At 42.3% G+C, this 27,683-nt stretch overlaps 2 long non-coding RNA genes across 3 annotated transcripts; one reads left to right on the forward strand and one right to left on the reverse strand.

The window, feature by feature from the left end:
• The first annotated feature begins 1,917 nt into the window (after nucleotides 1–1,917).
• On the forward strand, nucleotides 1,918–21,662 carry LOC129036898 (uncharacterized). Its single transcript, XR_008502679.2, has 3 exons — nucleotides 1,918–2,126; nucleotides 20,567–20,648; nucleotides 21,576–21,662. It is a non-coding gene; the product is annotated as an uncharacterized LOC129036898 (long non-coding RNA).
• Nucleotides 7,484–25,728, reverse strand: LOC129036899 (uncharacterized). 2 transcript variants are annotated; one of them, XR_008502680.2, is made up of 3 exons: nucleotides 25,658–25,728; nucleotides 22,340–22,475; nucleotides 7,484–7,816 (listed from the first exon to the last, which is right to left on the reverse strand). It is a non-coding gene; the product is annotated as an uncharacterized LOC129036899 (long non-coding RNA). The 2 variants fall into 2 exon arrangements; XR_010126327.1 differs by lacking the exon at nucleotides 7,484–7,816 and adding an exon at nucleotides 21,488–21,689.
• Between the last annotated feature and the right edge of the window lie 1,955 nt (nucleotides 25,729–27,683).

Raw genomic sequence — 27,683 nt, forward strand, 5'->3', positions numbered from 1 at the left:
CTGCACACGTTGCTTCTCTGATGTTTGGAATAAGAGCTAGTATGGGAGGAAAGAGCAGGTAGAATTCCTGGAACTTTTCCTTTCTTCTAGGACAATAAACCCAAAGTAATACCATATTCCTGAGTAGACTGCAGAGATTGGCATGACCCTCAAAGATATAAGAATGGTGGCACTGGCAGTATTTCTGCAGTAAACTTTGACCAGGTTACTCTCTTTGAGTAACTTGAAAGACTATTACATCCCCATTTAGCTTACCTATTCAGCTTTTTCAGAAGGTATGGGCTGTGGATTGCCATAAATTTAATTAGGCAGTGACTCCAAAAGCAGCTGCTCTTCCACCTTTATTGGAAAATATTATCACAGCTCCTGGCATTTGATAGGCAGCTATTGATCTGACAAATGCTTTCAATTTCTTTTCCAATTTGCAAGTACTGTATGCAAAGGGGTTTGCTCTTACCAAGCAGGGCCAACAATACACCTTCACAGTCCTGCCTCAGAGTCATGTTCACCATTTTTCACTCTGCCATAACCTAGGCTGTGGGGAACTTGATTATTCTGACATCCTGGAAAATGTTATACCAGCCCTCTATATGGCTGGAATTATGCAGGTTGAATTTGATGATCAGGAAGGAATTTTAGATACTATATTAGCTCAGGCTGCAATAACAAAATCACACACTGGGTCGCTGACACAACTGAAATGTATTTTCTCACAGTTCTGGAGGCTGGGGGTCCAAGATCAAGGTTCCAGCAGGGTTGGTTTCTGGTGAGGTCTCTCTTCCTGTCCTGTGTATGGCACCTTCTCGCTGCATCCTCACCATAGCCTTTCCTCTGTGTGCTCAGAGAAAGAGTGGGCTCTGGTGTCTTCTCCTCTTCCTGTAAGGACACCAGTCCTATTAGATGAGGGCCCCACCCTCATGGCCTTGTTTAACCCTGAGAGCCTCCTTAATGCTTCCATCTGTAAATACAGTCACACTGGGGGCAGGGCTTCAATATAGGAACTTGGGGACACAGTTCCATCCATAAGAGTTGGTGTGTGTGGTGGTGTGTGACTATATCTGTGGTGTATGTGTTTGTGTGTCACTGTATGTGTGTGTATATGTGTTGTGTATGTATATCATGTGTGTACATGTGCTGTGTATCTGTGTACCTGTGCAATGTGTGCATCTGTATGTGTGGTATGTATGTGGTATGTGTGTGTATGTATCTGTGTGTCATGTATGTGTGCTGTGTATGTGTGTCTTTGTGTGCTGTGTGTGTGTGGTGTGTGTGTGTGTATGTGGTATGTATGTCTGTGTGGTGTATCTGTGTGGGGTGTGTGTGTATGGTGTGTGTGTATCTGTGTGTGGTGTGTGTGTGCAATGTGTATCGTGTGTGTGTGTGTGTGTGTGTGTGTGTGTGTAGTCAACAAAAGCTGGCTACTACCACAGTGGGGAAATAAGCTTCTTTAACTTTCAACATGAAAAGTCCAAAATCAAGTAGCAAGTGGGTGGGAGCTACTGAAAGCCTAGAAGCCAAATTCAAGGGCTTGCTCAAATCCCTCACAGGAGCAGGGCTGCCTCAGAGGAGCAGGGGCCAAGCAGTGGAGCTACAGGGGTGCAGCTAGAGGAGTAGGGCAAGAAGGGTCAGGTTAGGGGTGGGGGTACAGGGATGGAGCTAGAGGTGTGGTGCTAGATGAGTGGGGCTAGAGGATGGGGCCAGAGTGGCTGGAGCTAGAGGGGTGGGGCTAAAAGGGTGGGGTTGGGGTGGGGCTAAAGGGGTGGGGTTAGAGGTGTGGGGTTAGACAGGTGAGGCTAGAAGGGTGGGGTTAGAGCAGTGGGACTACAGAGGCGGAGCTAGAGCGGTGGGGCCAGAGGGGCGGGGCTAGGGGGTGGGGCTAGAGAGGTGGAGATAGAAGGGCGGGACTAGAGGAATTGGGCTAGAGGGTCGGGGCTGGAGGGGTGACGCTAGGGCTCAGACTCCAGGACAGACAAGTGACGGAGATCGACAGGCTCTGGGAAGTCTCGTGCCTCGTCTGCCTCCCATGGCTGGCTCTGCTGCGCTGCTGGTGATTTGTGAACGTGAAGATTTTACTCTGAAGTGCAAAAGCTGTTCCATTTGTTGGCCATAAAGACATTTTTAGGCAAGTAAGTAAATAATTAATGAAATGTTTTGTTTTAATTTTTTAAGAGAATGATTCTATGCCTTACATTTGTATAAAGCAGTGAAAAACAACGCCCTATCCCCCCCTTAAGAGAACCAATTCAAAAAAAATACAAATGTTTATGCAGTTTACATTTTTATTCATAATGAAAATGCTTTATTAAGTCACATGGGAATAAAACGTAGATTCTTACAAATTAGATGACGTATTCAACGAATACAAGAGCATCATTGTCAAAATAAGCCGTGCAATGTTCGTTGTCTAAGGGCAAATGAAAAGTTACTGCAGAAAAGCAGGTTTCCAATTTTTTGCCCTGTTGTGTTGCACAGCGTTTCATACACTATCCAGTGTGTGCTGTGTTCAGAAGTCAACACCCAGCACTGTCTTGAATGTTATGAGTCTATATTTCAACAAATAAAACTTACTAGAAATTAAGACAAATAAATGTTATACTCTAGTCAAAACTTAGTAATTTATTCTGTAATATACATAGTAATATAGCTTTTCTGTAACTGGCACAGAATAGCTTCACATTTCATACTTGATGTTGGCAATAAGTAATTATTTTATTTGAGATAAGTTAGCACACTGTGTTCCTTCCTTTCCTTCTACCTTTTGGACATAGAGCAGATGTCACTGGAGCTTTTGGCTTGGACTGTGGCTAGCTCCAGGCTGCCCACCTTGGGTTTGTCATTAACCCTGCACAGGGGTAAGCTTGCACTGAGGCCTCAGTCCAGCACACTCGACAAATGGTTATTTGCACCATACGCTGGGCACGTGTGGCCTAAGGGCAGAAAGGCTCTGCGGGCTTGCGGAGAGCGGTCAGGCAGGCAGGCAGGTCCTGTGGCTCCTCATAGGTGGAAGTAGATGTGTGGGATGCGAGGTACCCACTCACAGCGGGTCTCACCTGCTTCTCTTGATTCTGCCTCGATTCACTCTCACAGAGGAGATTTATCCCCAGGTATTAGATCCCCTCTACAATAACAACAGCAGGATATTAATTTTCCTTGCAAAATGACACTATTCTGTAAAACAAGTAGTAATCAGATGTTTCATATGCATAGACAATGTGAAGTTAAATGTGATACATTAATACTGTTGTATATCAATAGGTTTCTATAAATAATCAAATCATAACATGTAGCTAAGTAACATTAATTACACATTAGTGATTTGATTTCATCTCAGATTCTTGAGACGTAAGAAAAACAAAAATGACAGAAATTTCCCAATTGACTTCATTCAATTGATTGATACAGAAAGTCAACCAGATACCTCTATCAAAAAGCTTATACTTTATATGGGTGTGTTCGTCTATTCCTAATGCAGGTGTTTTGATACCTGTATTATATTTTAAATATGTACATGTATCAGTCAGAGTTCTCCAGAGAGATAGAACCGATAGAATGGATAGATGGATAGATAAATATATTTATTTTAAGCATTACCTCACTGAGCTGTGGGGGCTGGCAAGTCTGGAATCTACAGGCCAGAAGGCTAGAAACCCAGGCGGGAGATGATGCTGCCATCCTGAGGCAGAATTTCTTCTCTGGGAAACTTCAGTTTTTGCTCCTGTGACCTTCAACTGATTGGATGAGGCCCACCACATTATCCGGGGTAATCTCCTTTACTGACATCTACAGAATACCTTCACAGCAACACCTGCATTAGTGTTTGACCAAACAAAGAGGCACTGTATCCTAGCCAAGTTGACACATAAAATTTACCATCACAGTAACCTTTACAAATTAGTGTCCTGCCCTTTTCAGAAGACTTGGAACTGGAAAATATCACGACATACACAAAAAATTACTAATTTCAATGGAGAGTAATTCATAGAAAGGGTTTAAGACCCTCCTGGTTTGAGGCCAGCCTAGCCAACATGGCGAAATGCCGTCTCTACTAAAAATACAAAAATTAGCTGGGCATGGTGGCTCGTGCTTGTAATACCAGCTACTCAGGAGGCTGAGGCAGGAGAATCACTTGAACCGGGGAGGCGGAGGTTGCAGTGAGCCAAGATTGCACCACTGCACTCCAGCCTGGGTGACAGCGAAAGACTCCATCTCAAAAAGACCCTCTGGGGCAGGCAGAGGCATAGACACTGTGCAGAGGCTGTCACGGGTGGCCCTGGGGAAGCAGACGTGCTTCTTCCCGCAGAGCAGACAGTGTGCGACGCACAGCCTGTGCCTGCTCCACTGTGTTCAGAGCATGACTCCAGGACCAGGTGAACGCTCAGGGCCAGGTGAACCCCACGGGTTCTTGGGTTTCCACCTGTGCCATGTGTTGGGGTGGGATAGGAGAGAAGCTGACAGTTCAGATGCTCGTGTTCCTGCCTCCAGGCCCCTGTGCCTGTGCTGTCCCTCCTTTCAAGGTGGATTCACTCCATCTTTGTGCATGCCACTCCTGCTGTGGGTCCTGGAGATGCGAGGGTGAGGAAACTGTGGGTTCTACTCCAACAGAGCCCACAGTCTGAAGGGGGTGGCTGCCAGGAAAACCATGACTGAGGGTGGAGGGGTGATTGTGGAGACACATTAGCCTGGAGGGAGGGCATTGGCAGCTCTGAGGTTGGCTTTCGGGGAGGAAGGAACGACCTTCCCACACTCCAGGAAAGTCAGGGAAGGCTTCTGGGAGGAGGTGACCCTTGGGCAATTTTGAGAATCCTTCAACAACTCCATAAATAAAGATCAAACCACACATGTCTCAAGGCTATTTGTGACAATTTTGAACTGTTGCAAGTAGTCTCAGGAAAGACGAGTACTGATCCTGAAGACTTTTTCTATAGCATAGATTATAAAAATATGAATTTCTAACCCTGGCTGCTCACCCTTGTCCCCATTCTTGTGTTTCTGACAGGGTCATCAGAAATTATCTCCTGGGGTACCATAAAAACCTCTCCAAAACAAACACATTTAATATGTAGTGTGATAAAGCAGCTTAAAGTTGAGCATGTTAGGGGAAAGTCACTAAAACTCAAACAGGTAACAATGGCATTTCCCATTTCCAAAAGGGATGAAATTCCCATCGCAAGTGTGAAGCAGGTCAGATGGCTGCCATGCGTGCCTTTGAAAAATCAATCAAGATGTGTTCAGGAACCAGAAAACTGACTAACCCAACAGGAGTATTTTTGAGTGTACATTTACTGTCTGAGCCCTTATATCTGAAGGAAATTAACTGCCTCACCACCACACTACAGTTATTTATGGAACCACTTGCTGGGTAGGCAGTGGAAGCCCCTATTGACGGGCAACTCCTAGATGAGAAAGCCAATGAGCCAGTACCCGTGAAAACAAATGTGCGATTAGAATCCAATTCACGCACGTGTGAACCTCATGGGGCACAGTGCTGGGAGGGACAGGGGGGCCAAAGAAGGCCTCTCCAAGAAGGTGACATCATAGCAAAGGTGAGGCAGGACAGGTGAGAAAGGTGGAAAGGAGCCCATCCGTCCAGGGCTTCCAGACAGGAAGTAACAGCCCAGTGCTCCAGGCAGGAGGAGCCTGGCCTTCTGGAGGCATTGACAGTGCTCCAAAGTGGAGGGTTGGAAAGGCAGCCACAGCAGATCAGCAGGACCACTGTAAGGGGTCTGGGTCGAGCTTGATGGAAATGAAGGGAGGACTCGGTACAGTTTTAACCCATAAGTTTTTCTTACTTTCCTGGTAGATATTTCCTATTATGTTTGGCAGAGTTGGGCACCTGGAATGTTCTCTTGGTCAAGTAATTTTGACGAGAGTTCCTTTCTGTCCTCAAGGTCAGCCAGATATGCTCCCTCTTCCCATTATCCCCAACAGGTCTGCTGAACAAGTGCACTCAACTGCCTGGGTGCAAGTTTTCCCATGACATCAAATGTCTAGCTTGTGAGGGCTGCACTGTCTTGCAGGTGCTTCTATTTCTTGCTCTCAGCAGTACTGTAGCGGGGCCTGTATCTTGATAGAGGCAAGGAAACCTGGGTCCTGGGGCTCAGAGGTTCTTGACACTGGCTCTTCGGTAGGATCACCATGAACACTAGAATGTTTCTGTAAAGCCCAGGGCCCCCACTCAAACCTGCCTTTCTGGGCTGTCCTGGCCCCAACTGCCTTGTTCAGGTTTTTGGGCATTCAAAGAGAAGAGTCAAGGTCAACCAACATTTATGCCGGCAGATGATCAGATTTCTCTTAGGAGAGTAGACATTTTCTTTTCTTTCCTGTGAGTCCCGAATTGTAAGTTGAAAATTGTTCCCTGCTGCTCACACACAGCCCCCGTGAAAAGCAGAAAAACTTTCTGAGGTTTGAACGAGGTGTTTTAACACCATGGACAGCGCCCCTGCTTCTTCGACCCGGATGCGCTTCCTAATAAAACGGCATTCCAGGTTCTAGAAAGTATTTCGGTAAAACAGGCTCAGAAACACCAGATTCAAGAGAATAACCATTATATGTGAATACATTTAAAAATAGATCACACCCTCTAACAACTGAAATGTACAGAAAAGATGAAAGTGCATCCGTGAACGTTTAAATGCCCATTTCTACTGATGGCACTCATCTGCACGCTCAGCACAGCGGAGCAGCTAACCTTTAGGACAGCGCCCGGGGCAGAGCCAGCACGGAGCCAGCGCTGCACAGCTGTGAGGGGCTGGCTTTAGGCTCACACCGCCTGTATCTGAAACGCTGGGACGGGTATTTAACCCCCTGAACCTCGCTGCTCTTGCCTGTGAAATGTGGATGCTCCAGCGGAAGTTTCTGAAGATTGGAAGCTTGGCATGTAAAGGCCTTAGCAGAAAGCTGCCCTTGGTTTTAGGACCACTTAAATACACAATCAGGTTCCCTTCACCGCTTTCATTAAAGCTTTTTTAAAAATATGATGCTTCTTCAATGGAGCTATTTCCTCCTTCTCTCCACACCCAAAATGCAAACAAAAACACACCCACCCGCACACATTCGCACATGCACTCAGTCACATTCACAAGCATTCACACACTCATATCTGTGCTCAATATCACTCACACTCAGTCACACCCACCTGCACACTCTCACACTCCCGACGCACATATTCATGCATATGTGCACACACACATTCACTCACGCACCCTCACACACACACAGCAGGCTCAGATAAATAGGAGATGTCCCTCCAGCTCTCCCACATCTCAGGGATTATGCTCAGAGCTCCTGGCACTGATGTTTGGAAAATTTGAGATACCTCTGCCGCTAGACCACATTATTATATTATTCATTTTCTATTTCTTCTATATTTTTGAGTTTTATGTTTTTTATTAGAAAAATGATGTGTGCTCATTGCAGCTGAAGGGGGGGTGAGAGAGAGAGAGAGAGAGAGATTTAGATACTTCTCCTGACTTCAAATCTCTCACCTCTGAGATAGCTGCTGGTTTGTTTATGTAGTTATTCCTAACTGTGGTCAACTGAAAAATAGCTCCAAATATGTCCTAATCTCTGGCACCTGTGATTGTGAACTTACATGGCAAAAGAAATTTTGCAGCTATGATTAAATTAAGGATCTCGAGATTGGGGATTACTTTGGATTTTCCAGGAGGACCTAGTGTCATCTCAAGGGTCCTTTAAGAGGGAGGCAGGCAGGTTGAAGAGGAGAAGGCCACGTGATGCTGGACGCAGAGGACTAAGTGATGCGCTGTGAAGAGGGAGGAACAGGCCACAAGCCAAGGAATACAGGCCACACTGGAAGCTGAAAAAGACAAGGAAAGGGACCCTCTCCTTAGAACCTTCAGAAGAAAGCAGCCCTACCAACACCTTCACTTTAGCCCAGTGAAACTCATTCTGGACTTCTGACCTCCAGAACTATAACGTAATAAGTTTATGTGGTTTTAAGTCACTAAGTTTGAGGTAATTTGTTACAGCAGCAATAGAAAATTAATACCCCAAATGTTTCCTATACTCTGTGTGTGTGTGTGTGTGTGTGTGTGTGTGTGTGTGTGTACTTCACTTTTTTGGCCAAATGAAATTATATAAAGTATGTATTTTTAAAAACTTGATCAGGAGGCTGAGGCAGGAGAATGGCGTGAACCCGGGAGGCGGTGCTTGCAGTGAGCCAAGATTATGCCACTGCACTCCAGCCCGGGCGACAGAGCGAGACTCCAACTAAAAAAAAAAAAAAGATTGATATCAATAATTCCTATAACATTATCTTTTTTAAAAGTTCTATGGTAATCCTTTGCATGGGTGAACATATTGTATTTAGTCTATTATCAACATATGCATACTTATTATCTTTGCATTTCCACTATTAGAAATGATCAATGAATACTCATATCCATGTCACTTTGGCCACATATGGCTGTGTTTCTGTAGGACAGACCCCCAGCGGTAGAAGGATGTCTAGGTTTGATAGACACTGTTGAATGCACTTCACACACAAGATGCTACCCACATCTTAGCAACAATAGATAACATCATCCTTTGCCCACTTTTTTCTACTGGAAATGTCCATTTTTTTCTTATTGATTTGATATAGATCTTTATATATTAAATATATTACTTATATGTTGGATAAGTTGCAAATATTTTCCCTCTTTGTGTTTGTCTTTTAACTTTTTCCTTTCAGCAAGAAAATGTGCTCAGTTTTTATGTCTTAGAAGTAGGTAAGGCTTTTTTAAACCCAAAAATCTATCAGAAAAAGATTGTCTAATAAATACCCTCCTATAATTACATCTAAACTTTGTAGTTTCACTTTAAAACATCTTAATCTCTAATACATCTGAAATTTGTATGTGCATTGGGAAATAGAAATACAGCTTTATTTATTTATTTATTTTTATTTTTTTTTGAGAGGTTGTCTCGCTCTGTCGCCCAGGCTGGAGTGCAATGGGACCATCTCGGCTCACTGCAAGCTCCGCCTCCCGGGTTCATGCCATTCTCCTGCCTCAGCCTCCAGAGTAGCTGGGACTACAGGCGCCCACCACCGCACTCGGCTAATTTTTTTTTTTTTTTTTTTTGTATTTTTAGTAGAGACGGGGTTTTACCGTGGTCTCAATCTCCTGACCTCGTGATCTGCCCGCCTCGGCCTCCCAAAGTGCTGGGATTACAGGCATAAGCCACCACACCCGGCCATTTTTTTGTCTTAAAGAAAAGCCAGTCATTTGTATTTTCCTCAGGTATTTTAAATACTACCTCTTTTCATCTACTGGGTTCCACAGCTATCTGGGTCTGTTTTAGTGTCGTCTGTGTGCTTATTAATTTACTATATATGAAGCCAGGTGCAGTGGCTCACAACTGTAATCCCAGCACTGTGGTAGGCTGAGGCGGGTGGATCACCTAAGGTCAGGAGTTCGAGACCAGACTGTCCAACATGGTGAAACCCCGTCTCTACTAAAAATACAAATTAACTGGGCATGGTGGCACGTGCCCGTAATCCCAGCTACTCAGGAGGCTAGGGTGGAGAATCGCTTGAACCCGGGAGGTGGAGGTTGCAGTGAGCTGAGATTGTGCCATTGCACTGCAGCCTAGGTGATAAGAGAAAATCTCCATCTCAAAATAATAATGATAACAATAATAATAATTTACTAGATGTAAGATTCTGGGAATACAACATTCTTACAGTATTTTTGGATCTCTAGAAGGTAAACTCTTCCCTAATTATTTTTCTTTTTTTTATTTTTAAAACTTTTTGAATGTTTTAATATACTTATTCTATTATTTTATGTTTTTAGTTTATTTCACTTTAATTTTTAGTCAATGGAAGCAGCCAAAACAACCCATAACAGACTCTGCCAATGTGTACTGAATACTCAAGTTTTCAGCAGAATGAGTTACATGAAAATGTGCTCCTACCGGCTGAGACAAAGCAAAAGCCAGCACTGAGAAAGACAAAGTTATAGACAAGGCTGGGAGCGAGCACAAGACTGTTAGAATACAAAGAACAAAATTATTCTCAAAAGAGAAGATTTGGAATGCAAAATAAAATAACAGTGCAATTAAATAACTGCATATGAGATGCCAGATTCTGTTAAACATGTGGAGAAGTGACAAACAGAAGACAATTAAAATCATTGTGGAGTATGTGTGTGCACTTGCAGGTATGCAACGGGCAATTGGGTGGATTAGGGCACTTGGTGGTAAATTTTCAAAAGCATTTAAATTTTAACTCTGAAAATTAAGGAAGACACTTATATTTAAAAATCACCAATATAACCATTTCTAGAATTAAAAGCCAAGATATATAACTTCAAAGTAGTAGAGAATATAAAGTGCCTCCTCAACACCAGCAAAAAAATTAATTAATTAAAAGACAAAGGATGAAACAATAAGGAAGTGGAAGATAAATCCAAAAAACAAGATAATAGAAGCAAGCAAAAACGCATCAATAAGATTTTTAAAAAATAGATGGTACAAGTACCCATGTAAGAAAGAAAACTTTCAAAAAGTTCTTTAAAACAAAGCACAAGCAAGTGGCTGGGAGCAGTGGCTCATGCCTGTAATCCCAGCATTTTGGGAGGCTAAGGCAGGAGGATTGCTTGAATCCAGGAGTTTGAGACTGGTCTGGGTAACACAGCAAGACACATCTCTACAAAAAGCAAACAAAAAAACACCACACACACATACACACACACACACACACACACGCAGGCAAGTGCCATTTATGAGTCGTGCCTACAAAAAACTGATACTAACAGGCTGGAAGTTGAAGGGACAGAGGTCTACAATTTTGTTCTTTTAATTCAAGATTCTCTTGGCTAATCTTAGCATTTTGCATTTCTATATGCATTTTAGAATCAGCTTGCTAATTTCCACAATAATAATGTGGGAATTTTACTTAGGACTGCATCTAACCTATAGATCAATTTGAGGGAATTGTGGCGCCTGTAATCCCAGATACTCAGGAGGCTGAGGCAGGAGAATCACTTGAACTCAGGAGGCAGAGGTTGCAGTGAGCCAAGATCACGTCACTGAACTCTAGCCTGGGCGACAGATTGCAATATTGGTTTTTCCAATCCACGGAGATGACGTATTCCTCCATTTACATAAATATTCTTTAATTTCTCTAAAGAGTTTTGCAGTTTTCAGTGTAAAAATCCTATACATCTTTTGATATATCTATTTGTAGGTATTTTATTTTTATGATATTGTAAATAATATATTTTTTTAAATCCATGTTCTACTTATTTATTCTTAGTATGCAGAAATACAATTAATTGTTTTGTGTATTGACTTTGTATTCTGTACCCTTGCTAAATTTGCTTATTGATTTGAATACTGTGTAGATTTCTTTGGATTATCTGTGTACACAATTATGTTACCAGCAAATAATGGGTTTTATTTATTTCTTTATAATTCTTTTGCCTTTATTTATTCATTTTTCTTGGCTTATCACATCAGATAGGACCTCTAATATAAGGGTGAATAGAAATGTGATAGTGGATATCTGTGTCTCATTTCTAATTTCATGAGAAAAAGTTTTAATATTTTATCATTAACAGGTTTACTTTAGTTTTTTTGCTAATTTTTAAATTAAATTACAGATGTACCATGCTATTTCTGATTTCTATTAGATTTTTGTGTTTTCTTTTTAATCACAAATAGGTGTTAAATCTTATTTTAAAAACTTTTCTGTATCTACCTAGATGATCACATATTTTTCTCCTTTTTATGTTAATGTAGAGATTACATAGATTGACTTTCAAATATTAAACCCATCTTATATTGTCATAAACTCACATTAGACCTGATGTATCATCATTTTTATATATCGCTAGATTTAGTTTATATTTTATTTAGGATTTTTGCATCAATAGTCCTAAAAGAGATTGGCCCATAATTTTCCTTTCTTGTAACATACTTGACAGATTTTGGTTCAAGGTTACACTGGCTTCAAAAGTGACTTGGAAGCTGCCTCTTCTTCATTCTCTGAAAGAGTTTGTGTAAGATTGGTGGCTGTAGGATGTATAGTAATTTCCCTTTCTCTATTCTTGATGTTGGTTATATATAGTCTTCCTTTTTTCTTTTTCTTGATCAGTTTTATTGTGTGTGTGTATTCATTTTCAAAGAATGAGCATTTTTTGCTTTGTTGATTATCTGTATTGCATATTTGCCTTCTATTTCATTAATTTCTGCTCTTGTTTTTTATTGCATTCTTTTTTATTTATTTATTTATTTAATATTTTTTGAGACAGAGTCTTGCACTGTCGCCCGGGCTGGAGTGCAGTGGGTCAATCTCGGCTCACTGCAATCTCCGCCCCCTGGGTTCAAGGGATTCTCATGCCTCTGCCTCCCGAGCAGCTGGGATTACAGGCACCCACCACCATGCCTAGGTAATTTTTTCTGTATTTTTAGTAGAGATGGGGTTTCACCATGTTGGCCAGGCTGGTCTCAAACTCCTGACCTTGAGATTCGCCCCCCTTGGCCTCCCAAAGTGCTGAGATTACAGACATGTGCCACCACGCCCGGCCTCTTCTATTTTTAAAAATTTGTTATTCTTTTTCCAGTTTCTCAAGATTATGATGAAAACTAAGATTGACTTTTGGTCTTTTTTTTTTTTCATTGTAATACATGAATTTCGGGTTGTGCATTTTTATTTTAAGAATGGCTGTTTTAGTCCATTCTCACACTGCTATGAAGAAATATTTGAGACTGAGTAATTTATAAAGAAAAGAAGTTCAATTGACTTACAGTTCTGCATGGCTGGGGAGGCCTCAGGAAACTTACAGTCATGGCAGAAAGCACCTCTTCATAGGGCAGCAGGAGAGAGAAATGAGTACCAGCAGGGGAGATGCCAGAAGCTTATAAAACCATCAGATCTCATGAGACTCCCTCACTATCATGAGAACAGTATGGGGGAAACCGCCCTATGATTCAATTACCTCCCACTAGGTGCCTCCCACAACACATGAGGATTGTGGGAACTACAACTCAAGAGGAGATTTGGGTGGGGACACAACCAAACCTTATCAATGGCTTAAAATCTTTGCCAGGTTTTCATGTGTCATATAGTCTTTATCACTCAGTTCCACATATTCTCTAATATTCTTTCTGATATCTTCTTTCACCCATAGGTTATTAGAACTGTATAGCTTAATTTTCAAACAAGTAGGGATTTTCCAGTTTCTTTTTTCCCAAGCTAACTTTCTGAGAAAATTATCTTCATTATTTAAATTTTTTGAAATTTTGGGAGCTTGATTTACTGACCAGCTATAATCAATTCTGGGAAATGTTTCACATGCAATTAAAAAGAATGTGTATACTATGGATTTAGAGTGCAGTATTCTATAAATGATAATTAGGCCAACCTTGCTAATTGTGTTATTCAAATTATCTGCTTTGAAATAAATGCATTAAAATCTACCATTATGGTTGTGAATTTATTTACTTGTTGTTCATATTTTGTTAGTTTTGCTCTACATGTATTTTGAAGTTCTGTTATTAGATTGATGCAGATTAAAATTTATGATATCTTCCTAGTGAACTGACCCCATTACCATTTTCCAATGTTTATCTTTAGTAACACTTCTTGCCTTAAAGTCAACTCTGTCTGATATTAGTATAAATATACTAGCTTTCTATGCCTATAATCCCAGCACTTTGGGAGGCCAAGGTGGGTAGATCACTTGATTCCAGGAGTTCTACACCAGGATGGACAACATGGTGAAACCTGGAGTGTGGTGGTGCATGCCTGTGGCCCAGCTACTTGAGAGGCTGAGGTTGGAGGATTGCATGAGCCTGGGAGGCAGAGGTTGCAGTGACCTGAGATTGCACCACTGCACTCCAGCCTGGATGACAGAGTGAGAATTTGTCTCAAAAAAAAAAAAAAAAAGAATATATATATGTACATTTATACTAGCTTTGGTTTGGTTTTCTTGGCATACCTTTTCTCATCATTTTACATTCAATCTTTTTGTGTCCTGATATTTAAATTATTATCTCTTGGAAGCAGCATATAGCTGGTTTTAATAGCCTCAACTGACAATCTTAAATCTTTTTCTTGGAGCGTTTAGACCATTTATGTTTAATATAATTATTGATACAGTTATGTTTATATCTACCATGTTACTATTTTCTTTCTGTTTGATTCACCTGCTTTGTGTTCCTTTTTCCTCCTTTCATGACTTCTTTTACATTAATCAAATATTTGTATCATTTTGTTTTCCCTAAGGTAACATGCCAGCTGCTATATAAACTTGAAATCTCTGATGAAATAGACATTTTGTTATAAAGGTGCAAATAATTCAAATGGATTTTTAAAGAAATAGAACACCAGAAAGGGCTCTTGAAAATTTAAAATTTATCAAAAATCTGTATTCAATGTTGGGATGGCCAGATAATTCTTACAAATAATCATGATGATAACTTTAAGAAACAAATACCATGATTTAAACTACAGGAGTATCACAGAAGTGAAACTTTTAATAAAATATTACTGTATATTGTCTAGCAGTATAGTCTAGTAATAATATAGCATGGCTAAACAGATTTTATTGCTTGAATGTGAATGTGATTTAACATAAATGAAGTCTCTCTATAATTCTTGAATGAATAAAAAGGTCAGGAGAGAAAGACTATAGGATATTTTGATAAATATAAAAAAGGTACTTCAGAGTATTTCTTTCTGAATTTTAAAAAGCTTCTAGAACTAGGGATAGAATATCATTTTCATAATAACATAATAACCCACTGGAAGCAGCAACTAAAGAATATTTAACAATTAAAGAATATAATGATTTTCATTAAAATCAAGAACAACAGAAAATGCCTACTATTACTCGTATGGTTCATCATTGATTTGCATTTGCATTGTGTAATGATTTTAGATAATGCAATAAGATAAGAAAAATATGAAGCTGCATACTGCAAAGTAGGAAATGATACTATCTGTCTTTATAGATGATTTGATTGTCTATCTGAAAAATCGAAGGGAATCAATTGATTAACACTACTTTAATTGATAAACTCTAATTGGATGGCTGGTTAGCAATCCAAGACACAGAAATCAGTATTTTTCCAACATAGCAGCAATAACTTGAAAAGCTGAAAAAAGCCTACATATTTTCATTTAAAACTATGTAAATACTAGCAATAAACTTAAAAAATGTGCAGAGTCACTGCAAAGTAATTAACACTTTACTTCAAGACATAAAATTTTTGAATAAGAGCATTCTTCTGGATTGGAGACTTGTGTTCTTTTTTTTGAATTATAGAACCACAAATTTACATAATAAAATATGATTTGAAGCCTCTCTCATGCTCACACTCATCGGCAACTTCACATACTTTTAGTTGTACATTTACATCTAAACACAAACATATAGCTTCCATAAAAATAGAATCATACTGAATATGCTATTCCCCAGGTTGCTTTCCATTCAAGAACACATTTAGGAGTTCTTTTTACAGTTGTATAGTTATATCTCATTTTTAACTCCTACAAAGGATTTCATAGTATGGATATGCATGATTTATTTACATATTTCCTTTGTAATGGATTGTTTATAATCTTTTAATTTATTAAAGCTATTTACATATTATAGATATCAAACCTATGTCTATTTATTTTTTGAATTTATTTTATGTTTTAATTTTAACTTTAAATTTTTAATTTCAATAGCTTTAAGAGTCCAAGTGGTTTGGGGTTACATGGATGAATTGTATAGTGGTGAAGTCTGAGATTTTATTGTACCCATCACATCACCCAAGTAGTGTATGTTGTACCTTATAGGTAGTTTTCTATCCCTCACGCTTACCCACCCTCCCCGCTTCTGAGTCTTCAACGTCCACTATACCAGTCTGTATGCCTTTGCATACCCATAGCTCAGCTTCCACTTATAAGTGAGAACATGTGATATTTGGTTTTCCATTCCATTCCTGAGTTACGTCACATGGATAATGGCCTGTAGTTCAATCCAAGTTGTTGAAAAAGACATTATTTCTTTTTTTTATGGCTAAGTAGTATTTCATGATATATATATGGTTATATATATATAGGATATATATGACACATATATCATATATATGATATATATATACGATATATATGATATATATATCGTATATATATGGTGTATATATATATATATTTTCTATATCCACTCATTGTTTGATGGGCACTTAGGTTGATTCCATATCTTTGCAATTGTGAATTGTGCTTCGATAAACATACATGTCCAGTTGTCTTTTTGATTTAATGACTTCCTTACCTTTAAGTAGATACACAATAGAGGGATTGCTGGGTTGAATGGTAGGTTTAGTTCTTTGAGAAATCTCCAAACTGTTTTCCATAGAGAATGTGTTAATTTACATCCCCACTAGCAATGTATGAATGTTCACTTTTCATCACATCCACTCCAACATCTATTGTTTTTTGACTTTTTAATAATGGCCATTCTGGTTGGGGTAAGGTGGTATCGCACTCCAGTTTGAATTTGTATTTCCCTGATGATTAGTGATGTTGAACATTTTTTCATATATTTGTTGTCTGCATGTATGTCTTCTTTTGAGAATTGTCTACTCATGGCACTTGTTCGCTTCTTAATAAGATTATATTTTTTCTTGCTAATTGGTTTGAGTTCTTGTAGATTCTGGATATTAGTTATTTGTCAGAGCCATACTTTGCAAATATTTTCTCCCATTGTGTAGGTTGTCTGTTTACTTTGTTGATTATTTCTTTTGTTGTGGAGAAGCTTTTTAGTTTAATTACGTCCCATTTATTTATTTTTGTTTTTGTTGCATTTGATTTTGGGATCTTAGTCTTAAATTCTTTGCCTAGGCCAATGTCCAGAAGAGTTTTTTCTAGGTTTTCTTCTGGAATTTTTTTATGGTTTCAGGTCTTAGATTTAAGTCTTCAATTCATTTAGAGTTAATTTTTTATATGGTGAGAGACAGAGATCTAGCTTCATTCTTCTACATGTGACTATCCGATTTTCCCAGCATCATTTATTGAATAGGGTGTCCTTTCACCGGTTTATGTTTTTGTGTGCTTTGTCAAAGATCAATTGATTGTAAGTATCTGGCTTTATTTATGGTTCTTTATTCTGTTCCATGGGTCTATGTATCTACCTTTATACCAATAACATGCTGTTTTGGTTACTATAGCCCTTGTCGTAAAATTTGAAGTCAGGTAATATGATGCCTCCAAATTTGTTATTTTCGTTTAGCATTGTTTTGGATATTCAGGCTCTTTTTCAGTTTCATGTGAATTTTAGGATTGTTTTTCTAATTCTATGAAAAATGATGTTGGTATATTAATAGGAATTGCATTGAATCTGTAGATTGCTTTGGGCAGTATGGCCATTTTCACAATATTGATTTTTCTAATCTATAAGCATGTGATGTACTTCTATTTATTTGTATCATCTATTATTTCTTTTAGCCGTATTTTGTAGTTCTCCTTGTAGACATATTTCACCTTTGTGGTTAAGTATATTCCTAGCTTTTTTTGTGGTTATTGTAAAAGGAATTGAGTTCTTGATTTCATTCTCAGCTTGGTCATTGTTGTTGTATAGCATTGCTATGGATTTCCCTACACTGATTTTATAACCTGAGAGTTCACTGAGTTTATTTATGAGATCTAGGAGTCTTCAGGGTTTTCTATATATACATAATTATATAATGTATATAATTATATCATTAACAAACAGATAGTTTTGACTTCCTCTTTTCCAATTTGAATGTCTTTTTGTTTCTTTCTTTTGCCTGATTGCTCTGGCTAGGACTTCCTGTATTAATTCTTACATGTATTTAGCACAAGTTGATAAATTCCATTTATAGAATCTAAAAATGTAATATAATACATTTAAATTTATAGAACTCCGTTGGGGTTTTGTTCTTGAACTTACCAAAATTGTCCTGATTTATCTAGAACAATACATTTGCTTGAATATACAAGATTTTTTCGGTAAAATAACATTTAATTTTGGAGGAGAAGTATCCTCTTACTAGATAGTAAACATCAATTTACAGTCTAATAATCAAAACAGTATTTTTTTGGTCAACAAATAAATAGACCAGTCACTGGAATGCAATAGAAACTTTAGAAATGTACTCAAGTTTCTGTAAGAATTTATGATATCATAATCTCAATAACTGGAGAAATAGTATATTGGAATGCATTATCATTTAGAAAAAAATAAATTTCCTATTTTATGTCTTACACAAAATAAATTCAAAATGCATTAAAGTTTTGTTTTGCTTTTTTTCCTCTGGAGACAAGGTCTCGCTCTATTGCCCAGGCTGGAGTACAGCAGTGTGATCATAGTTCACTGCAGTCTCGAACTCCTCAAGCAATCTCCCACCTCAGCCTCTGGAACAGCTGGAACTATACAAGTGCATGCCACCACATCTGGCTAATTTTTTAATTTTTATTTTGTAAAGACGCAGTCTCGCTATGTTGCCCAGGCTGGTCTTGAACTCCTGGGCTCTAGTGATCCTCCTGCCTCAGCCTCCCAAAGTGCTGAGATTACAGGCATAAGCCACTGCACCTAGCCTGCATTAATGTTTTAAATGTGAAGTGTAAAGGCAGATGGTGAATATATGTATTTGATTGGGTGAGGAAATTCTAAGCATGACTCATGGTCAGAAAAGGTACTCTAGGAATATTTTTCCCCTTCACAGTGGTTGGTCATTATTCTTAAAATATTATACTAATCCACTGAACCACTGCTTTATGTTTCATGATCCACTAGTTGGAAACTTTTTTTGTCTTCAAATCTTTCTCTCATAAAAAACGTGCATATTTAGAAGATTTATCCAATAATGGGCTTACATTTAACATAAATATCATTTTTTTCTCCCATGAAATTATAGGTCACATTTTAGACATCAGGAGACTTTCAGTCCCAAGAAGTTACAATGTGAAATTAAACTTATCTAGTTTTTAAGAACTTCTAAGCTAGCAGGATATAAATAATGTGCTAGTGTTGGCAATAACTGTTCATAGCTGTTTCAAAAGTTTGAATTCTGGAAATGAATTCCCTCGGCAGCATGTTTTGTTTGCTTCAGGCATTTTGCAAATACAATACTTTTAGAACACAGCTTTCTATCTCCCCCATGAAATAATTTGAGAACCACCTTTATGGTTTGTCATTTTATTGTTTAGACTTGAAATGGATTCATCTGTCTTACTAGTCAAGCCTTTAACTAATAATATAATTACAGCATTTATGCATGTATTTCTTATGACACTCCAAACTTCACAAACTCCTCCTTAGGAATTAGTGTAAAAGAAAGAGGTGAAATTTCTCCCATCTCCCTCCAATAGCTGTGTGCCTTCTGGAAAACACGTGTTATGATCTGTGTCTCTAAAATATGCTGAGTGCTTTGTCCTGGAAAGAGTCAGCTTCTCTGGAAAAAAAAGTTAGCCAAGATCCCTCTCTAACTTTACGATGCAAAGTATCATTCCAGTTGAGAAGCACAAGTCCCATTCAAAAGGAATGGAAGTGAATTTTACAAAGATTATGTGATTGACCTGAAGAGGAAGACAAAGCAAATTGAATATATCTTCTTGTACCATATGTGACAATTTCTTTGAAAGTTTTAGGGCCATGAATATGACTTTCCTAATTAAGCAACCCATTTCAATTTTTTTTTTTCCTTTTGAGATAAGGTCTCGCTCTGTCACCCAGGCTGGAGTGCAGTGGTGCAAACGCAGCTCACTGCAGCCTTCGTCTCCCAGGCTCGGGCCACCCTCCCCAGTAGCTGGGATTACAGGTGCACACTACCGTGCCCGGCTAATTTTTAAAAGCGTTTTGTAGAGACAGGGTTTTGCCATATTGCCCAGGCTGTCTCAACTTCCTGGCCTCAAGTGATCCTCCCGCTTTGGCCTCTCAAAGTGCTGGAATGAGCCACCACACCTAGCCAATCTTTTAGTTTTTACTTAGTAACTACTTACATTTTCAAGCAAATGTGAACACCTAAGTCTTTTGTGCTCTATGTTGATCTCTTCCTGAATGTGGTTTGGCTCAGAGCTCAGCATCCTTGGCATTGACTCGGTTACTCCTTAAATATTTACAGTCGTCAATACTTTTCTTGTCCTCAGCCTCACTCTTTTGCTGTTTGGAGCACTTGTAAGTGCATAATGTCTCTCTCAGTTTAGTTTGAGACTTTTGTGGAGAGTTTCTGCCCTGTGATGCTGGGGATGCCTGTTGCAATCCCTGCTGCAATGCCTGTTGCATTGCCCCTCCTGGGAAGCACAAAGGAGTGGAGAGGCAGGGGGGTGAATTCACACCACGCCAGCCTGTGTTCACTGAGGGCTTCCTGCCTGCAGGCCATGGAGCTGGGTCTAGTGAAGGGCTCAGATTCCGGGGGGTGGCAAGGCTCCTGCTGGGACAAAGCCTATAGTTCACTGGCGATGCTGAGCAAAAGGGTGAAAATTAAAAAGTGGAAGAGCTAACGTAATTCAAGGCAATAAGAAAAGCCCTATTATTCATTTTCACAATCACCACAGTAATTTTCACAATTGTTACAAATTTCTCTCTCCGAATTTCATTACTTTAAGGTTGATGCAGCCAGGAAAGCTTTGCAGAGGTTTTGGTTGGACCTGGGTCTGGAAGGCTGGCACTGCACTGGGAGAGGCAAAGGTGAGGTGAGGGGAGTGTCCAGGAAGCACTGCACCCTGAGGCACAGGTCAGAGACAAGGCAGCCCGAGGCTTGCGCAGGGGCTACGGGCAAACCAGCTCTGGTAGGTTCCAGGCTTCAGCAAGTGGGTGAGTGGCTAAAAGTCAGGCTGGCCTGGAGATGAGGGTCTAGGATTAGGGAGAGTCAGCGACTTTGTTTTTATTCAGTCAACAACTATGCATTGGACACAGCTGTCTGCCAGGCCCTTTGCTGAGCTTTTCCATACAAGAGTGGACAGAGTTGGCATCATCGCTATCCCCAGGTACAGGCAGCTAACACAGGGACATAAGTGAGTAAACCGGCAATGAACTGACTATGTGTCAAAGGACCAGAGACACAAGAGAGGGCCTCCCTGAGGACAGCTGAGCCAGATTCCAGGGTTGACAGAAAGTTGGGGGTGGGGCGCTTGAACGGCTCACGGACAGCTTTCCCACACAGAGAGGGCAGTGCTCAGGCTCTGCAGCGTGGAAGCAGGCTGCAGCCGAGGGTCTGAAGGGGTTCGGGGTGGCCGGGGTAAGAATGCCAGCAAGGTGGTGACAACACTAGAACCTAGAGAAGGAGGAGAGAGTGGAATCATGACAAATGGACCCAATAGAGGTGTCCAGGCAGGGGCTGGACCGCTGACGGTAAGGTAGAGGCTGTGGAAAATGCCCCTGAATGAGAAACTGTTTGTGCAATGCACATGACAATTTGTGTCAATGGTGCATCTTTTCTGCTGTTTCCAGTCTCTAGAAACTCTTTTATTACAGAACAATTACAGAACAAAGCCAGCATCCCTCCGAGGTGACTCACATTCTACCCGCTGCTCACTCTGTTAGTAACACTGACGTTTTTTTACACAGAATATTGAACACCTGCCCTGAAAACCTTGCCTTTGTGCCTGCTTTCAGGTACAGGAATAACGCTGGGGCCGTGAGGGAGTCTGACCGTCAGTCGTGATTCTGAGCCCTTGATGGGAAGCGCCACGGGGCTGGATTCCTGCCATCCATCGCTGGCCATGCACCCTGCACCCACCACATGGGAAGAACCACAGGTAGAGTCATTGAATAACTGAATATTAAACGCACAAGGAGATGCACTTAACCATCTAAGAATCAAGAGGTTGCTGGCCACAAAGACAGGGCAAAATTTTTGACAGTGTTGAAATGTTTTTTTCCTCTTGTTTCTGGACATCTTGAAGTCAGAATATCCAGTGCTCTTTAAGGTGATTGCTTTTTATCATAAAAATGCTTAGTAGTGGCTGTGTTTAAAGCTAGCCAGACCGAGGCGGTAAACAGCACTCCATTTATTAGTGTAGGGGCTGTGAACCTGAGCACCAACTGGGACCTCCACGCGTGGACTGGGCCATGGTGAGAGAGAGGCATGGGGCATGGTACATGGGAGAGGCGTCCTTGGTCCAAAGGATGAGTGAGATGGTATTAGAACCTCCCATTCCTGCTGCATCGAGACGTCAAAAAAAGAAGAAAAATAGAGCCTCCCATTTATTCTCAAGTATTCTGTCTGTCCTCTTAGTCAGAGGCTCACACATCCCACCCTCACTACGTGCCTTGCAGGGCTCCCTGGCATTGCGTTGGCCAATGGTATGGAATTTGGCATGACATTGCTACATCCAGCAGAATCTTGAGGGCAAATGTGTAGTTTCGCCATGTCTCACCTTCCTTTGCCATTGACTGAGATGGGTTGCTACTCCAGCCTGGGTGCCCAAACACGGGAGACAAGATGAGGGGTAGTGCCTGGGAGGAGAGCCACCACCAATGTGTGCCATGTCGTTCCTACGAGCCGCTGAGGTCCTGGGGATGTATAAATGAGCAAGTATAAGTCCTGGGGATGTATAAATGACTGCAGCATAAATGAGCAAGAGCTAACTAATAAAGAGATTCACTAAACATTGAAAAAGCATAGAGCGGGCCAAACAGAGCACACCCTGGGCCAGCATGCTCTTTGACACATCATGACTACTTCCCACTTTCCAGAGAGGTGCATGGGATCTTCCGCAACGCTAGGCAGGCTGCCTCTTTCCTTTCCTTTTTCCTTTCCTTTCCTTCCCCTCCTCCTCCCTCCCTCTCCCCTTCCCCTCTCCCTCCCCTTCCCCCCTCCTCCTCCCTCCCCCTCCCCTCCCCCTTCCCTCTCCTTCCCCCTCCCCTTCCCTCTCCTTCCCCCTCCCCTCTCCTTCCCCCTCCCCTCTCCTTCCCCCTCTCCCTCCCCTTCCCCCCTCCTCCTCCCTCCCCCTCCCCTTCCCCTTCCCTCTCCTTCCCCCTCCCCTCCCCTCTCCTTCCCCCTCCCCTCCCCTTCCCCTCTCCCTCCCCTTCCCCCCTCCTCCTCCCTCCCCCTCCCCTTCCCCTTCCCTCTCCTTCCCCCTCCCCTCCCCTCTCCTTCCCCCTCTCCCTCCCCTTCCCCCCTCCTCCTCCCTCCCCCTCCCCTCCCCCTTCCCTCTCCTTCCCCCTCCCCTTCCCCTCTCCCTCCCCTTCCCCCCTCCTCCTCCCTCCCCCTCCCCTTCCCCTTCCCTCTCCTTCCCCCTCCCCTCCCCTCTCCTTCCCCCTCCCCTCCCCTTCCCCTCTCCCTCCCCTTCCCCCCTCCTCCTCCCTCCCCCTCCCCTCCCCCTTCCCTCTCCTTCCCCCTCCCCTTCCCCTCTCCCTCCCCTTCCCCCCTCCTCCTCCCTCCCCCTCCCCTTCCCCTTCCCTCTCCTTCCCCCTCCCCTCCCCTCTCCTTCCCCCTCCCCTCCCCTTCCCCCTCCCTCCCCTCTCTTTTTCCAGACAGGGCCTTACTCTGTTGCCCAGGCTGGAGTGCAGTGGCGCCATCATAACTCACCGCAGCTTTGACCTCCTAGGCCCAGATGATTCTCCCACTGCAGCCTCCTGAGCCTGGGATCATAAGCATGCACCACCACACCTAATTTTTTTTTCTTTTTTTAATAGAGATGGGGTCTTCCTATGTTGTCCAGGCTGGTCTCCAACTCCTGGGAAACATAGGAAGACCCCATGTCTATTAAAAAAAAAAAAAGAAAGAAAGAAAGAAAGAAAAAAGAGGCCGGGCGCAGTGGCTCACGCCTGTAATCCCAGCACTTTGGGAGGCTGAGGTGGGCAGATCACCTGAGGTCAGGAGTTTGAGACCAGCCTGGCCAGCATGGTGAAACCCCGTCTCTACTAAAAATACAAAAATATTAGTCAGGAGTGGTGGTATGCACCTGTAATCCCAGCTACTCAGGAGGCTGAGGCAGGAGAATCACTTGAACCCGGGAGGCGGGGGTTGCAGTGAGCCGAGATTGCGCCACTGCACTCCAGCCTGGGTGACAGAGTGCGACTCTGTCTCAAAAAAAAAAAAAAAAAAACAAAAGCAAAACAAAAAAAGAAAAAAGTGACCCTCCGTCTCAGCCTCTGTGCCTGGCCTAAGACAGATTGCCAAGATCACTACCAGTATGTGCTGTCCTTTCTCAAGGTGTCTTCAAGGAGAAGTAAGTACACTGTGGACAGCTCCCTGGCAGTAACACACCTCCTGCAAGCCTCTTTGTGTAGCAGGATTCGTTCTCCTGGACCCTCCTTCCAATACCAACGCCTTGAATTACAGTTGTAAAGCAGAGTCCGGACCTAGGGTTGAGGTCCTCAAATACTCTCATGGAAGAGACCATGTTCTCCCAGCTGCATGGAGGCATTTCACAGCTAAAACCACTCTTCCAATTCAAGGAAGTAAATGAATGGACAACAGCTGTGAATAATGTCTTCTGTGTTTTTCCCTAAACATTGGTTTTGTGGTCATGTCTTTGCTGGTGTTGAAACTCTTTTTCACAACCAATGATTATGTATGTGATTAAAACCTCAGAAATGGATTGCCTCAGTCACTCACTGATTTTCAGGGATGCCACCACCATGTCTAGAATGTGGCTGTCCCATGCTTCTCCCCACCCTTGCCCCTGGCCTTTGTGCTTCTGTGCCCTTTGTGATTTTAGCCGTCATCCGGGTAATGGCTAAAATTCAGAAGGAAAGTAAAATTACAAGCAGCATTTTTCTCAACAAACAGCCCACTGGTGAGGGCACCAGCCATTGCCTATGCCTGTCCTTCTGGTGGCACAGAATTCACTGGAAAGGTCTCGGCCAACCAGGCTCTGTGTCCAGCCTCTGTCTGTGTCTCTAAGGGGGGCCTGCACCTCCCGGGCTGCCTGGCAGGGCCTGTGAGGCCTCACTGTCATGAGAAAAGAATCCACAGGTCTGTAAACTTGCTATTTTTAGGCCTCAGTGGACTTGCGCCAGTTTCCTGAGTGTAGTAATTACCCAGATATTTTATTGAATAGGGCCTTGAAAACTTACAACACAAACCTCAAACCTACTCAGAAATTTAAACAGGTTTAAAATGCCACGCAGCGAATTCTCAAAGACAAATGACAAGCCCACATCTCCGTCCACCTCCCCCCACACCCTCAGGCTGCTCTTACCCTGCTTCTGTGTGCTTTCCACACCCATCCCCGCCCGGGTGAGCTCACCCCATGCAGCTCTGCTACATGCCAGCCAGGCAGGGCTTGCTCTGTGACGGCCCTTTCCAGACTGGCTTCTCTTCTAAATGCAAGCCTCTGTGTCCAACTGTCTCCTGGGGATGTACGAGGGACATCTCCAACCTAGCGTTTCCTAAAGAGGGATGCTTCCTGCTCCGCCCAGTGTCCCCCATCTCAGGAAATAAGACTTTCATCCATGGCTGAGGCCACCAACCCGAACGGATGCTTTGTTCACTCTTTGCCTCCCTCCCCACTCGCTCCCCATGGCTGGCTCTACTTCAATATCCATGCTGCATCCAAATCCATGCTGCTTCCCATTCAACCCCCACCCCCAGAATCTCCTGCGGGACTGCCATAGCCTCCTAACTGAGCCCCTGTCCCAGTGGGTCGCCTGCCCAGTACTGTTCCACACGGCATGTAATCTTCTAGAGTATGTCAATTTGACCTTGATCGCCTGACTCACAAATTGACAAGTCTTCACCTTCTTACCATGGGAGAAGGAAAGCCTGGCCTGCGAAGAAGGCGCACAAGCCTGTGGGTGGTTTCCTTTCCGAGGCCCATGAGGCTGCACTTCCTTCTGGTTGTTGAGTGTGACGTATAGAAGATAATGACTCAAGTGCCTGGATTAGCAATTATGGGGACTAGCAATGCCCCCAGCCTACCCTCAAAGTCCGGGCTTGAACAATAGAACAAAACAGACACCCAGAGGGTTTGGCAGGGAATAGAGAATGATTAGAGAAATAGAAAAATTAATTAGTTCATTAGAGCTGGGAGCAGGAGAGCCATTCTCTTCCATTAATGGGGAAGTTGGAGCCCGAACCAAGAGCAAAAAGCATGGAGCAGAAGCCATGGACTGATTCTTCCTTCAGTTAGAGGAAGCAACAGGAGAAGCAGAAGACTGAAAGAAAACTCCAGCTTCTTCAAGAACCAGGGAGAAGGAACAGTGGATGAGTAGGACGCACAGAATAGGTACGCTGCGCTGGTCCCTCTTGTAAGCACTTCACGGACATGCCTGCTTTTCATCTTCACATAATCCCAAGCATGAGTTACAACAATTTTCCCCATTCTGAGGACAGTAAGTTTAATCAGTTTGCCTGAGGCCACACAGCTAGGAAATGGCAGAATGACAGCAAAGTCAGGCAAATTCGTTCCACAGCCCCTGTTCTTAACAAAAACAGAAATCTAAACTTGAGAACGGGCTGTATGCCCTGTTGAAAGACTCTTAAAACAGAGAGAAAATCCAGCAAACTTACCCTGAGATGAATGGTCTAGGTTTCTTCCCATTTCCTAGAACTGCTTACCTGTGCGGAGCCATGCTTACTAACCCGTTGCCCTTGATGCCAGTGAGGCTTGGTGCTGGGCTGCCAATGATCTCAGTTATGGGCATGGCAAACTTGGTGACTTTAGCTGCAAAAAGTGTCTGGGGCGGCGGTGCCTGCAGTCTGGTGTGCTGTAATGTAAACACCCAGGAAGGCTTCTGGTTGTTGCTTTAGGCCCAAGGCAGGGAGCCAGGAGAAATAGAGAAGGGAAGGGGTCTTCATTAGATGAGAAACGAATATTGAAAAGTGAGGATTTTTCTGTGTCACTTTCATTTTATTTGAACTTTTACATTGTAAATTATATTCATTTAAAAAAATAAAGAAAAAGAAACATTTCTCCAATAAATGGAATGCAGGACACATGTTAAAACAGGCAGTGAGTGTTAAGCTACACAGTGATTTTAAAATGAACGCACCATCTTACTTGCTCAGGCAGTGGCTCCTGTGTTCATGATCTGAGGCATCCTGTTCTGACCTCCTTGGTGGAAACCTGGAAGCTCTCTGAACTTCCTCTCTCCTTCTTCCACGTTGAATCAATTACAGAGCCCCAAAGATTTTACCTCCTAAACATGTTGTGGCAAACTCAGTGTGCTGTGTTTGCCAGACCCAGTTCCTTTTTGTTCTGGGCTCTCAGCTGGACTATATATTCCAGCCTCCCTCAACTTGGATGTGGCCAGTGTCTGAGTTCTGGCTACCAAAATATGCGTGTGAGTGATGTGCTGGCCACCCCCCAGACCTGGAGCCTAAACCTCCTGCAGGATGCTCCATCCTATTTCTTCCCCTCACCCCTTTGCTGGCCCTCTGCAGAGAGCTAGCTGAAAACTCCAGGACCCAAGGGAATGGCAGAACTTCTGCATGAAAGAGCCAGGATTCCTGAATGACTGTGTGGAGCAGAGTTCTCCTTCCCCATACCCCAGGCCCCATGCAGGCCCACAGTGGACTGGGAAGTGAGTAAGAAATAAACTCTTAACATGTCATGCCACTCTGATTTGAGATCGTTTCTTATAGCAACTACAATGACTGACCCTAATTTATTTTCTCCTAAATAATCCTTTCCATACCTAATACTGTGCCCATTACTGATTTTCTATTTCTCTCAACAGGCAATGCCCCCAACCTTTACCTCCATCTTCAATCTTGGTCTCTCATAATTCCATCGTTAAGACAAAGTGAACTTTTCTTAAAACGCAAGTTAG

The sequence above is a fragment of the Pongo pygmaeus genome, chromosome 4 (genome assembly GCF_028885625.2).
Source record: "Pongo pygmaeus isolate AG05252 chromosome 4, NHGRI_mPonPyg2-v2.0_pri, whole genome shotgun sequence".
NCBI classification, from domain to species: Eukaryota; Metazoa; Chordata; class Mammalia; order Primates; family Hominidae; genus Pongo; species Pongo pygmaeus.